General features: G+C 39.1%; 1 protein-coding gene across 1 annotated transcript in view; it reads left to right on the top strand.

Moving 5' to 3' along the window:
• Positions 1 to 374: 374 nt before the first annotated feature.
• The window catches only part of Lcp1 (lymphocyte cytosolic protein 1), a 53969-nt gene continuing 40500 nt past the window's right edge, over positions 375 to 13843 (top strand). Inside the window, exon 1 of the mRNA XM_076871957.1 lies at positions 375 to 454. The gene's annotated coding sequence lies outside the window, so the exon portion shown is untranslated. The remainder of the gene's footprint in view (positions 455 to 13843) is intronic.

The raw sequence follows: 13843 nt of genomic DNA, 5'->3' as shown, positions 1-13843 counted from the left end.
GAATAATTTGCTAACTCTGCTGTAAGTAGGTAAAAGCCTGGGCTTTGCTCTAGTAACTAGGCTCAGTCAAAAAAGTCAAGGTAGCTGGCTGGCCTTCATTTGCTATCTGTGATCAGAAAGGCTTAAGTAGTCCAGGGCTCACTTAAGAGTCAGCTGGAAGAAAAAGGAAGAGAAGGAGACAGAAAAGTGCTGCAGAGGAAGTGGTAGAACGTCCGCATTTAGTGTGACCTGTTCTGTCAGGTGATTATTTTAGGGGGAGGGGACATGAAAAAAAAAAGTTAAGTAAAATGTCCTTATAAAGACAAAATCTATTTCTTTCCTGGCTGATGATTTGTCACTCTAGTCACTTCCTGCCTTGTGACCACACACCCGGGCTTGACAAAGCTGTACTGCAGTTCAGAAAGAAGGGGGTTTCTGGTCACACACCAGGACGAACAAGGAGTTCTTCTACAAGGTAAATTTTGTTCATGTCTTTTTGTCCTTTGTAACTGCTTGTGAGGTTGTTGGGCTGTTTCTGGGGATTGTGGCTTCGGCCTCCAGGGGAGATCTGAGCACCTGTCGCCTGAGTCCTCTGTGTACCCTGCCTCCTGAACTGCTCAGGAAGTCTGCAGCCACATTGTGTGATGCCCAGGATGGGGACCATTAGCTCTTTGAATTGGGCTCTTCTCAAAGTTTATCTGCAGTTTATCACTGCCCCCAAACTATGAGGGTTTTTTTTCCTCCCCTCTTAAAACCAAACCGTGTTCTGATTTATATCCATTGCTTTATTTCAGGAAGGCTATTTACTGTGATTTTATCTACTTTAAAACATTTTCAGGAAAGTGCATATTGATCATTTGGATTGCACTGCTCATTAGCCTAATGGGGGTAGGTTAATTTTAGCTCCTGTGGTTCTGTTTTTCTAAAACAACAACAACAAAAAAACCCTTCTTTATGATACTTTAGTGGCTATATTAACATCTCAGGTCATATGTTACCAAATGTGATACAAGTTATTTGAATGATTTTTGGCAGCAAGGGTTTTTTAATGGGTGTGCTTAATAACCACACAGAATTAGAGGTCTTCTCCTCTCCCTTTATTCTCTAAAAATAAAAGCAATTTTTGTTGCTAAATTATACTGTTTTTGTCAACTAGTCTGAATTATTTGTTAATATTTATGGCCATACAAATGAACACTCAGTGAGATTCTGGAGAAAGCCTTCTATTACAATAGATTATTCTTATATAGTTGATTTGGAATATTCATTCCAGAAACTTCACTGAAGCATGGATATTTTGCATTTTGTAGCATCAGCTTTTATTTGTCAGTATCAAATAAACCTAAGAACCTTTGACAGATGATAAACATAAAAGCTATAGAGACTGGAAATGGATGCATTAATCAGCATACTTATCAAAACCCAATGTTTCTTAATCGAGTATTCGAGTATTCGTAACTTATTTTCCATAATTACTCCCTCAGGGCAACTTTTTAAAAAACTCTCTGTAAACAGAAAGAGGTGGCTTATCCACACACATCTCAATTTTGAATCTGTCAAGAATTATCATCATAATTCTTTAAGTGACTAGGCAAAATTGCTGAAAGAATGTCTGTGCAGGAAAATTTGAATGGAATTTACCATTTACTTATAAATGTGAAATTCTGGTTACATTGCAAAACGTGACCATCAATATCATTTTGTATATCTCACCCGAGTCATAGTAAACTAGAAAAAATGTGGGATTTCCAGAAGTTTAAACCTCAGAAAAGATTAAACACTATACTGTCTTATTGTAACTAAAAAGAAGAAGAAGAATATAAATTAGGACATAAAGAAATGTCGGCACTTTTTTTATATTTGGGAAGGAATACAAAAAAGTTAATTCAAATCAAGTTTATATTGCCAAAGCATCAAACTGGTATGCTATAAGGTATCTCTTCTTTTTCATTCCCTCTCACCTCAGTAAAGTAAGGAAAGGGCGAATCAGCTACATCTTTTGCCTTTTGAAGAAATTGCTATGGTAGAATGGACAGGTGTTTGGGAGGACATATCATTAGCAATCCCAGGGATGTTTTTCTCTGTAGCATTTCAAATTTTTATCTTCTTTGCAAATTATGCCTTGAAACAATCATTAATGAGAGAAACAATTTTAGTGTTTTAACTTCATTTATAATTCTATCTCTGAACCCTCTGTGGAAGGGAAAGTCAACAAGTAAAGTCTCATTCAAATGTGTGCATTGATGTTAGGACAGGAAAAGGACCTCTGTGGGCACCCAAATCTCTGGCTGTTCCAGACCTTTATATAAAATGGCATGGTATTTGCATAGAACCTATACACATCCTCCTGTGTGATTTAAATCATCTCTAGATTGCTTATGATACCTAATGCATTTTAAATGCTATGTAAATAGTTGCTATATTGTATTATCTAGGCAACAGTGATAAGGAAAAAAACCTGCACATGTTCAATACAGATGCAAGTTCTTTTTAGAAGACTTGCCATCTGAAGTTGGTGAAATCTGTGGATGCAGAACCCATAAATGTGGAGGGCTGACCGTAATGGTAATCCTTGATATTTATAAGGCCTTAGTGTGTGCATCTGCTCTTGGTGTATGACCTTGTTGAATCTTCTCAACTACCTTTTTAGAGATGAGGAATGGGCTTAGCTCTTAAAGGAGCTGGCCTCAGGTCACTGTTGGACAGTGGCCAGGATTTAAAGCTCTGGGCTCCCTATATCAGTTCCCAGAGCCTCTCTTCATTGCAGCATGCTTACTCCAGGTGTAGAGGAGTACAGACTTTCATTACTGAAACTGACCATAGAGGTCTTGGCACTTGGTTTTGAGAGGTAGGGAGGGAGAAAGAGGAGACAGAAACAGAAACAGAAAGAGAAGGTATTTATAAGAAATCCAGAAACATTTTCATTTTTATAAATAGATAGCATTGCAGATTTCATATCATAATAGAACAAAGAAGTATCTTATTAATGAACAACTCTACTAAAAAATTTTGTGCCTTCACAATCTTGCCTTAACCCACTTCCCCAACCTTATTTCTTGTCACTTCCTTCTGCTGTGGCCCTCCCCTCCCCCCGTGTGCCTACCCACATTCAGCACCAGACCACAAGCCACTGGAAAGTTCTACACTCTTTCACTCCTTTTCACTCCAACTGTTTCTTTAATTGCTTTTCCCACCTTTATCGGTAACATTTCTGATCATTTTTCAAGGCTCACTTCCAGAAACATGCCCCTTCAGTGGCCTTCCCTATTGTGTCTACCTACCCCCACCCCCTAACTAATGGGTGTGTGTGCGTGTGAGTTTGCTTGGTACTTTTATCTTAGTGTAAGTATAACATTTTCTCTGTCTCCTGGCACAGTGTAGGTGCTGATGATATTTGTTGAAATGAACATTTGTCACAAGTACTTTTTATCAGCTTGTTACATATGCATGGAAGTCTTTGATTTGACTTCTAGCTACTGAGCTCCCACAGTGATTGCTATGATGGAAAACATAGCTGTCATTGAATGATTTTTGTCTAACATGCTTCATCTTTGCCAAAGCACTATTCTACTTTCTAGCCTCAAGGCATCAAATGGACATTGAGCTCAAGAGTTTTAAGAATTTATAAAATAGGGCTGGTGGTATAGTTTGGTGGTAGAGCCCTTGTGTCTAGCATCTACAAAAGCTATGGGTTTTATACAAAAGAAAGAAAAAAGAGAAAGAGGAGAAATTTAAAAGAATTATAGAGTACCTTGGCATACAGAAAAAATTATAACCTCATCTTTTTAGTGTAAATAGGTGTATTAAGCTAAAACTTAGCTATTCTTACAAAAACTATGTACCCAGTAGTAGGCTTTGATGACAAAGAGCACAAGAACAAATATCATAATTTCTTCTTAGTCTCTTTGTGTTATCTTTAAAAAATTCTCAAGGCAACTTCTTGTTTTTATCTAACATGCTTCATCTTTGCCAAAGCTCAAGGCATCAAATGGACACTGAGCTCAAGAAATTTAAGAAAGAATACAGGAGAGTACAAGAGTACAGGAGAGTACAAGAGTACAGGAGAGACGGAAAACACACTTTAAAATCAGGTTGGGTAAAATAAAATTAAGAAATATACTCAGAAGATTATATTTATGAAGAGCCAGAAGATTATGAAGTCAGATTATAAAGGTGGTGGACTTTAGGACTAATAGCAGATTTTATAGCAGAGTGACATCATTTGGATTAATTTGTCTCTCTAGAGTTATTGGGTTTTTTGTTTTTGATGGGGAAGCGGGTAGTTCTGGTAGTTTCTCAGATCACAAATACCAGTGAAATTATACCATTCTGAGCACTACAGAAATTAAACTTAGAATTAGGATTCATCAATATATAAAAATAATCAGTGTCACAAAGAGTTTCAAATATTTTGCCGGATGGAAATGCACTTCTTTTTTTTTTATTGGTTATTCAAAACATTAAAAAGATTGCAGAATCACATCGGTTACACATCCACATTTTTACATAATGCCATAATAGTAACTGTTGTATTCTGCTACCTTTCCTATCCTCTACTATCCCCCCTCCCCTCCCCTCCCATCTTCTCTCTCTACCCCTTCTACTGTAATTCATTTCTCTCCTTATTTTTTCCCTTCCCCCTCAAATTCTCTTATATGTAATTTTGTATATCAATGAGGGTCTCCTTCCATTTCCATGAAATTTCCCTTTTCTCTCCCTTTCCCTCCCACCTCATGAGGTAAACAGAGAGTCTACATCATGGGAACAAATGTTTGCTCCTCACACTTCAGATAGAGCCCTAATATCCAGAGTATACAAAGAACTCAAAAAATTAAACAATAAGAAAACAAATAACCCAACCAACAAATGGGCCAAAGACCTGAATAGACAATTCTCAGAGGAGGACATACAATCAATCAACAAGTACATGAAAAAATGCTCACCATCTCTAGCAGTCAGAGAAATGCAAATCAAAACCACCCTAAGATACCATCTCACTCCAGTAAGATTGGCAGCCATTCTGAAGTCAAACAACAACAAGTGCTGGAGAGGATGTGGGGAAAAGGGTACTCTTGTACATTGCTGGTGGGACTGCCAATTGGTACGGCCAATATGGAAAGCAGTATGGAGATTCCTGGGAAAGCTGGGAATGGAACCACCATTTGACCCAGCTATTGCCCTTCTCGGACTATTCCCTGAAGACCTTAAAAGAGCGTACTATAGGGATACTGCCACATCGATGTTCATAGCAGCACAATTCACAATAGCTAGACTGTGGAACCAACCCCGATGCCCCTCAATAGATGAATGGATAAAAAAAAAATGTGGCATTTATACACAATGGAGTACTACGCAGCACTAAAAATTGACAAAATCATGGAATTTGCAGGGAAATGGATGGCATTAGAGCAGATTATGCTAAGTGAAGCTAGCCAATCCCTAAAAAACAAATGCCAAATGTCTTCTTTGATATAATGAGAGCAACCAAGAACAGAGCAGGGAGGAAAGAGCAGGAGGAAATGCACTTCTTAAATCAAAAGCATCAATGCTTCTTTGTGTTTACATTTTAAAATCCCAATGTTCCCTCCTGATTAGATGTTTGTCTCTTAGGGGATCCCCCTCCAGTTAGCATCTCCTTGTCCCTTTCCTCAGTTCCCTTCTGATTCCATTTCCTGTCTTATACCAGAGACTCTTCCTGTTGTTTTGGTTTGTCAATTTCAACTATTACATTAGTCTTCCCAGCAATTGCATAATCACTTCATCTTGTAAAATACTGTAAGCAACAGGTGGGAGAAGAGTTTCAATTTATTGCCCAAATAATAACTCATACTTACCACGCTACCTGCTTTGAGTTGGGCATTTTTTTTCTAAGTGCTTTAACCATATTAGTTACACTTCCAGCCCTTTCTATTTTTTATTTTGAGACAGGGTCACCAGAAGTTACTGAGGCTGGCCTTGAACTTGTAATCTTCCTGCTTCAACCTCCTGAGTTGCTGGGGTTACAGACGTGCACCGCCACACCCGACTTATTTAATTTTCTACAGTTGAGTCAATGTGGCATCACCTATCGAATTCTAGGGCAACCTTCTGGAATAAACAGGCAGTAAACCATGATGCTTATGTGGGCCCAACTCCTCAAGTTGAGTTCAAATAGTCATAATGTCCCCAAAGAAGTGCATCCATATGCCATTGCTTCTATGAGACAGACTGTTCTGGGTTGGCAGCAGTAGCAGGAGGAGCACCAACAGCAGCACCACTTGGTCCTTCAATGCACTTGACTGAGTATTTGAGTTTTACTAACTTGTAGTTAGTAAAATGTGTAGAATGTGTCATAAAACATGACTTCCCCCTCTCAAAGGCTTTAAAAGGATCTTCATCCTTGAAGTTTAGCATAATTTTAGTCAAATGGCATTTACATTTTCTAGTCTGTTGTGATCCATAGTCATGAATAAATCAAGCAGTTTTTCATTTATACCCAAGTACACCTATCTGTCATTGCACAGTAAATGGCCAAATATAAGTGTTCTAAAAACTGAAAGAATAAAAGGTCATTTTAATTGTGAGTGGAAGAATAGAGATAAAAAGTGACCCACATACTGAGTTAAAATAAAGTTTTGCTCAACTTCAGAGCCAGGGCGGTGTCAGTCCCCCTTACAAGCTACACGGAGACTATTTCTCAAATATGGTCAATTGTTTTTCTGGCGGAAGGAAAAGCTAAGCTGTTAAATTGAGGAACTAGCAAAGCCACAGTTCTGTGGTTGCAGCATTGATTCTTGTTTTAGTCTACTGCTGGTTATATGGACAGATGGACAAGTGTCTTTCTCTCTCTCTCTCTCTCTCTCTCTCTCTCTCTCTCTCTCTCTCTCTCTCACACACACACACACACACACACACACCTTCCTTTTTACTCTTTTATTTTTTTTTTTTTACATTTATACCTCCATTGCTGAGCTAAAGTGGAAAAGAGATTACATTCCCCACAGCAGACACCGCAAGATACCAATTTTGGCAGGCAGATGAATTAGGCATGTGAATTGCTATCTTCCAGATAATTTGTTTTCCTTTTTACTCTGGTTACACTTTCTAGAGGGAAGTGAATTAATGAAATAATGACTTGCATTTAAATAATACTCTGCATTTTGGTCCCTGATCACTAAAAGTTAGTAGTGGTTTCTAAAATTTATCCAAGCTGTGAATGCAAATGTGTGAAGAGCTGCATAAATGTATTTGTGTAAATTTGCATGTTTTTCTCTGTTTGCCATCCTCAGACAAAATTTAGGATTAGAAGCGTGTTTTCATTAACCTCAGTTGGAACATTGTAAAATAGAGATTTCTTTTTTGTTTTGTTTGTTTGGTACCAGAGATTGAACCCAATAGCACTTAACCATTGAGCCACATCCTTAGCCCTTTTAATTTTTTATTTTGACACAGGGTGTCCCAAAGTTGCCTAGGGCCTCACTAAGTTGCTAAGGCTGGCTTTGAACTCCTGCCTTAGCTTCCCAAGCTGCTGGAATTATAGGCATGTGCCACCACACCCGGAAAAATATAGTTTTTTTAAAAAATATTTAATTAGTTGTAGATGAACATACAGTATTTTTATTTATTTTTCTGTGGTGCTGAGGATTGAATCCAGTGCCTCACACATGCGAGGCAAGCACTTTACCACTGAGCTACACCCAAGCCCCAAAATATAGGTTTTTTTGTGTCTCCTTGACATCGTTGGCTCATCCAGGCTGAACACCCTAATCCCCAAACCTAAAATCTGAAATGCTCTGAAGTTCAAATTTTTTTTTTTAAATACTGACATAATGCTCAAAAATTTGGGGCTTTTGGAGCATTTGTGATTTCAGATATTTGAATTAGGTTCTTTGCAAATATTCCAGAATCTGAAAAACTATAAAATCTGAACAATTTCTAATCCCAAACATTTTGTTTAAATGATTCTCATTTCCCTTCACCAGAAGGACCAGTTTGAAGGAGGAAAATGGTCTATAAATTCCTTATGGAGAAGACTAGGTAATGAACACAGAAAGTAAGGGGAAAAATGAACATGTATGTATTTTGCCTTGTTGAGTATCCTTTCTTCATCTTAAAAATGCAAATTGACCCTTCTACACCATTTCCAATGGTTTATAAACACTTTTTTGAAATTTCTCCATTCGAAAGATGGAATATGATGGGCACCTCGAAGGCCCTTTTCAGATCTTTCCCCTCCCTAGTTGTCTTTCATGTTGACTTTTCATCAGAATATCACTAATTCTGTTTCTTACCTGTGACCACCGAAAACCACAGCTGTGGCAGTTCTCCTGACTGGTGATGACCGCATGATTTTCCTCCCTGACCCCCACCCTCCTGCACTTTCAATGTCTTGATTCTCCCTCCAATACTGACATTCATGTCAGCTTTTTAAAAGTACACGTTTTATTAAAACATATGCTTTTTACAGGTTTTAAAAGCTGAGGGTCTGCAGTTCCTATGCATGAGAGAGACAGATGTAGTATAAAGTGAAGCAAATGGAATCAGATCTGGATTCATATGCCGGTCTTTTTCAGACGTGGAGACTAAGCAAGACTCTTGAACTTTTGAGACGCAGATTTCTTATCTGTAAAATGAGGCAACTACTCACTACTCACTGGGTGTGTCCTTGGTCCATTTTCCCACGTCCTCAGCCTGTGTGTCCACCTATTACATTTGCTGGTTGTTATGCCAAGCATTTGAAATATCGTTGTTCTTTTCTTTCCACAAATAGTTATCTATGTAAAGTTGGTATCATTATCTTCTTAGCACAGATGACCAAACAGGTTCCTGGAGGGTTAAGACTTGTCTAAGGTCACAGAGTCAGGAACTAGCAGAGTCAAGATTCACTCCTTGCCTCTTTTCCATTTTATGTGAGCAGTTTCTTAAAAGTGCAAATCATGTCTATTTAAACTGCATTGTATCCTCTGACTTCCCCACTAGATGCCTCCTGATGATACATCTGAGTATTCTTTTCCACAATTGAGTATTGGATGATTGTTCCTAAGGCCGCATTTCTGTTAGCAAGAGATCCATCTTTACCTTTGATGGGGTTGCTGGCATAGCAAACATGTTTGAAAAACAAACAAATGCTTGAAGATTTTAAAATAACCAATTATGAAGGTATTTGAATAGGCTGTTTAGTCACTTAAGTCTTTTTTTGTCATTGAAAATTTTGACAGGAAAAATGCTGTAGTATATCTCACTGTGAGTTGGTACTGGTAAATATTTGCCAACCAACTGTGACTTTAAAAAAGAAAAATCAAGGTAGCCATGCATGCTGGTGTATACCTGTAATCCCAGAAGCTTGGGAGGCTGAGGCAGGAGGATCACGAGTTCTAATCCAGCCTCAGCAACTTATCAAGGCCCTAGGTAATTTAGCAAGATCCTGTCTAAAATTTTTTTTAAATGGGGGGCATTGCTAGGGGTGTGGCTCAGTAATTAAGCACCCCTGAGTTCAATCCCTAGTACAAAAAAAAAAAAAACTTTAAAAAGTCAAGGATATTCCATCAATTTAATATAAATTTCCTGCCTTAATTTATCTGTAGCTCCTTCCTCCTCCCCGCCAAAGTGAGCTTGTTATTTGAGATTCTAAAGGAACATCTCCAAGAAGCCTATTGAAAATGAGATTACATTATTAAGAATCTGTTAGAGGCGAACCAGACTCAATGGCGCATGCATGTACTCCCAGAGACTCGGGAGGCTAAGGCAGGAGGATTGCAAGTTCCAGGCAGCCTGGGCAACTTAGGGACACCCTGTCTCAAAATAAAAAGCAAAAAGGGCTGTGAGTGTGGCTCAGTGGTAGAGCACCCCTTGGTTTAATCCCCAGTACTCACCCTCAACACAAATAAGTAGAAGCTTCTGTTTCCCATTGCTAATATACCAAGGTGCATTCTACATTGTCTATTTTTTAAGCTCAAACTTTACAATGGATAAAAATGCCTAGAGACTTAGGGAGTGGAAGAGCAGGTAGAAGTAAAGCACAGGGTAGCAGAACCAGTTCCTGAGCACTGGTGCCCCTGAGTGGGAGGTACAGCACTGCCCTTCACCGCAGATACCCAAAGACTGCTTTGCTTCTCATGACTCAAGATGAATGTGGCTGGGATTTTCTTAAAATTGCTGTACATTTTTTCACCCTTGCCCCACTTCCTCAACTGCTAAAAGGTACTTTCCACTGTCAGTGTCTCAAGCAAGGCTGAACCCAGAACCCTTTAACCAATGAACATGACATCAACTAACACCCATGCTGTTGGCTTCTGGTATCATGTACCAGTTCCACCATGTCTGTGGGAGCTTCCTGGGCTCTGGATGAGAAATATGGTAGAAGAACCAGACCAGCCAGGCCAAGAACTTTTGGAGATAGGACATGGACATGAAATCTAGATTTACAGTCACCCCGCCCCCACATAATATATGCACAATTAAGTGTGATTTTCAGGTGGTGACTCTACTATATCATATAATTCATAGTGGAAATTGAAGTTCTTCCCCAGGAAAGTTTTGTAAAAGTTCTGTTTCTCTGAAATTTTAATTTTACTTGTACTCTTACTTCCCTCCCTCTCTTCCTCATTCCCTGCTCCCTCCCTTTCTTCCATAAACCATGCAAGTTTTGCTTTTTAGGTTTGTTTTTTAAACTTTAGATCCTTAAGATGCTAATTGACGTGTTTTTCTCTTGACTTGACTGAACCAAACTACCCTCCTGGTGGCTCTCCTTCTCTTTGTGGATAAGCTACTGACTCACTGTGTGACTTTGGGGAGTAACTTCACTCCCTAGGGCCCCATTTTCCCATCTCTAACATCTCCAGTTCCCTCTTGACTTCGCCAGTGACATAAGGAGGAAGCAAGGTACACAGAAACCAGAGTGGCTCTAGGCAGGATCCTGGTGTTGTCTGCTTCCTATCTCCTGCACGGGTGCAGTGAACAGAGCCCGATAGCGGAGGCACTGGCACCCCCAGCCGCCTCTGCCGGAGTTCTGCCTCCTGCCTCCCTGGCTTCAGCCTCACCCAACCTGCAACTGTCTCTCCTTGCTTTTTAGAGCTATTTCTTCTGCCTAGAATACTCCTTTCCATTGTGTCTACTGGGAAAACTCTTACTGATTTCCTAAGATGCAGCTTAATGGTCGGCATCCATCGCCTTCTCTGGAAAGCTTTTCTCTCCTTCTCCTTCCCTTCCCATCCCAGGCGTAATTAAGTGCTTCCTTCTCCTAGAGCACCCCCATGCAGGTGTCTTTAAAGCACTCACGATAATGTTGTCTTTCATTTGTGTGAGCATTTTCTTCCACTAGACTGTGTGCCCGCCCCTCAAGGCCAAGGAGTCTTTGCTCTTCCTCTTTGTATTTTCAGTATCTAGAACAAGGCAAGTGCTTTGTGAGACGGGAGTGGATGGCTGAGGTGTGAAGGTCACCAATAAAGAGGACCTGGTCTCCCCCAGAGTGAGGCGGCACACAACAGAAAAACTCAAAAGCCTGGTGGTGACCTGGCTCTTCTTAATACTTCCTTTAAGATGTTGAGGAACTAAAGAGACATCTAGAACTTTTTAAAGGAGCTCTGGTCTCAAGTAAAATCTTCCTAATCAGTAACTCTAATTAATATGAGGAATTTTAGAAAATCCTTTTGAGTAACCCAGGAGAAAGGCAGAACTTTGAGATAAAGGAATGCAATGGCCAGGAATCGTAGCTCAGTGGTAAGCACCTGACTACCATTCAGACCTCGGTGATAGTGATGGATCAAGTGGCCAGAGGCACTAGGAAAGGCAGAAGTATGTGACCCAGTTATTTACCCTCAGTTCCTTCATCTATAAAGTGGAAATAATAACAAGACTTCGTAGGACTGTGGCAAGAATTAAATGTGATAATGCATAGAAAACATTTAGCACGGAGAAACCACTCAGCAAACATCAGCGGCTATCACTATCATTCAGCTGCTCTTCTCATTTGTCCCTTAACTATTGTTTTCACTGACTCCAAATAGATAGGCTTTCTATGGAGAGAAAGAAGAAAGCTGATTGATCTTCCAGCAGTCTCCCACTTATCTATTAAAATCCATTTTACACCATTTAAGCAGAAGGCCTGCTTAAGAAATTCCTAAAGAACAGAGATTGATTTCTTCTGGTTTTGGAGGCCAGGAGGTCTAAGGGTAAGGAGCCACAGCCTTCTTGCTGCATTATTCCATGACAGAAGGAAGAGAGCGCAAGCCAGAGAGGGCAGGAAGGCCCAACTCATTTTCACAAGTACCGTACAGCAGCAGGAGATTCATCAGGGCTTTGCCTAAGCACCTTCCAGCAGGCCCCACCTGTCAACACGGTTGCATTGGGGATCAGGTTTCCAATACATGAATTTGGGACACATATTCAAACCATAGTACTAGGTCAAATGTCACCTCCTCTGGGCTTTGGCTTTCCACAGGAGAGCTATTCTTACCTCTCCTGGTAGATCTAAAAAGCCCCTCTATATTCCAGTGGTCAAGGTCTCTCCCTGACATAACAAGCCAGTGCCATTTCTCATCTTTGTATTCTCAACATCTAACACAAGACCAGACATATAATATATATTTGGCAGATGTCTGCTGAAGGAGTAAATATGCAAATGTATGGATTTGCTTAGTGGCAGACATCTAGCATTATGGGAAGATGAATTTCATGATCCAGGGAATGATATGCAAATAACATTCAGATGAGACTCTACCTCTACATTGAATGACTCTTTTATTCCTTTTTTTTTCATATAAGCAGTTCATATTGGAATAACTTTAGAGTTAAAAAAAGTTACAAACATAGTATACAGAATCCCCTAATACCTGTAACCCAATTTCTACTACTCCAAATAAATAGATTTTCTGTTATAATTTTTTGTTGTTCTTATTGTTTTTTTCCTAATTGCCTTCCCAAAAAATGTATTGATTTTTTAAAACTGACATATATAATTGTATATATTTATCATGGACAACATAATGTTTTGAAGTATATATTCATTGTAGAATGGTTAATCCAGGTAATGGACAAATGCATTACCTCACATAGTTAACATTTTGGGGGGGAGAATACATTATATTCATTCTCCCAGCATTTTTCAGGAATATAATATATCATTATTACAGTACTCACCAGGCTGTACAACAGACCTCTTGAACTTCTTCCTGCTGTCTTCCAGTAACATTGTATCCATCAGCCATTCCCCCACCAACCACCACCATTCTATTCTCAACTTCAATAAGATAACTTAAACATAATGTGCTTCAAGTTCATCTATATTCTTACAATTGATAGAATTTTTTTCCTCTCTAATTTGTACTGGGGATTAAATCCAGGGGTGCTGTACGTCCTCGACCCTTTTTATTTCTATTTTGAGACAGGGTTTCACTTAGTTGCCAAGGCTGGTCTTGAACTTGCCATCCTCTTGCAATCTACCTTCTGAGTTGCTGGTATTACAGCTGTGTGCCAACTGCATCTGGCAAATTCCTTTTTTTTTTTAAAGAAAAAAAGACTGAATATTTCATTGTGTTTATACCGCATGCCACATTTTCTCTATCTGTTCATCAGTTGATGGATACTTAGGTTTTTTCCATTTCTTGGAGTGCATATGTCTCAGCATACTAATTTCATGTACTTTGGATATACACACAGTAGTGGGATTGTTGTATTCTATATTAGTTCTACTTTTAACTTTTACAGGAGTCCCCATAGTGTTTTCTATAATGGCTATACTATGACTTTGTTACTCTTGTGTTCATTATTTAAGGAAGTTGGAATTGACTCAGAAGATAGCCAAGAAAACCAAAAAAAAAAAAAAAAAAAAGATTTGGAAAATGATCCCTTAAAACAAAAACAAAAACAAAAACCCTGATGGCAATCC

Source organism: Callospermophilus lateralis, chromosome 12, assembly GCF_048772815.1.
Source record: "Callospermophilus lateralis isolate mCalLat2 chromosome 12, mCalLat2.hap1, whole genome shotgun sequence".
Lineage (NCBI taxonomy): Eukaryota > Metazoa > Chordata > Mammalia > Rodentia > Sciuridae > Callospermophilus > Callospermophilus lateralis.
Note: the sequence above shows the minus strand (reverse complement) of the source record. Positions and strands in the feature narration are given on the sequence as shown.